This window comes from Globicephala melas, chromosome 4 (genome assembly GCF_963455315.2).
Source record: "Globicephala melas chromosome 4, mGloMel1.2, whole genome shotgun sequence".
NCBI classification, from domain to species: Eukaryota; Metazoa; Chordata; class Mammalia; order Artiodactyla; family Delphinidae; genus Globicephala; species Globicephala melas.
The window spans coordinates 111,792,739-111,794,101 of NC_083317.1; the positions used below are offsets into that span (position 1 = coordinate 111,792,739).

Here is a 1,363-nt window from a genome sequence, read left to right on the forward strand (position 1 = left end):
CCCTTTATTGCTTTTTCTTCTTTTGGATTAAGTATTTTTTATTATTTCATTTTATCTCTTTTACTGGCTTAGTTATAATTCTTTGCTGTGTGTGAGCATGTATGTGTGTGTGTGTGTCTGTGTGTGTAGCGTTGCTTTAGGTTCAAAGTATACATGTTTAACTTATCACAATTTGCCTAAATGATATACCACTGCATGTATAATATAAGAACTTCACAACAGAGAGAGGCCGGATTCCACGTGTCTGTGGACCCGGCTAGGGTTGGGATGTTGCAGGCAGCGAGATGTCCTGGTCCGGCCTTCTCTGTGGCCTCAGCACATTCCTAAATCATGGCCTAGCCCTGGCCTCCTTGCCTTGGGCCACGCATCCCACAGCCACCCAGAACCAGATGCACCACCGGGGATCTCTGAAGTATCCGCCTGCGAAAGTGGGCCCCTCGGCTGGCCGGCAGCAGCTGAAGGGCGTGGTCCTGAGTACGTTCATCTGCAAGCCTAAGAAGCCCAACTCGGCCAACCGCAAATGCAGCCACGTGCAGCTCAGCACTGGTTGGGAGGCTGTCTGCTTCATTCCCAGAGAGGTCCACAGCCTACAGGAGCAACACGTCATGCTCGTGCAGGGCAGCTGCAGGCAGGACCTGCCAGGCGTCAAGTTCACCGATGTGTGCAGCAAGTACGACTGTGGCCACGTGCAGAAGAAGTGACCCCCTCTCCACCTCCCCCCGGATACAGCGGGTGGGTGTTCACGGCAGAACAACAACCTTCCCCATGGGGCTCCTGCAGTGTCCTTGGGAAGCTACTCCAGCTCTAGAAGTAGCTGGCCCTGGTTCAAAGCCTGGCCACCTCTTCCATCAGGGCCACCATTAAACCATAGCGGCCCTGGGTGTGAATCAGAAAAAAGGCGCCCCTCTCCCAACACCCTTGATTTCCATGCTGATGCCAGGGACCTCTTCTGCTGTACTGCCATGAACTGGGAAGAGGTTGCAATATACACAGAGACACCGCCCCGCCCCCACCCAACCCAGAACCCCCTTGTGTGGTATTCGCCCTCTGTGTGGTCTTGGCCACTGACATCCCTTCTGACCTCAGTTTCCTCCTGCAGAAAAAAATAGCTCCACTCGCAGTATCCCCTTTATTGGATTTGGTGAAGATTAAACTAGATGCTTTACGTGCATAACAACAACAAAAAAAATAAACTTCACAGTAGTATACTTCCATATCTCCCTTACCTGGCCTTTGTGACACTGTTATCATATATTTCACTTCTACATATGTTACAGACCATATACTGCTATTATTTTTTCTTTAAACAGTCTGTTAGCTTTTAAACACATTTAAATAATAATAAAGTCTTTCCACTTATGTA

At 49.4% G+C, this 1,363-nt stretch overlaps 1 pseudogene; it reads left to right on the forward strand.

Annotated features, from left to right (window-relative positions):
• Positions 1–284: 284 nt before the first annotated feature.
• LOC115846140 (small ribosomal subunit protein uS12m pseudogene) lies at positions 285–701 on the forward strand (annotated as a pseudogene).
• Positions 702–1,363: the final 662 nt, after the last annotated feature.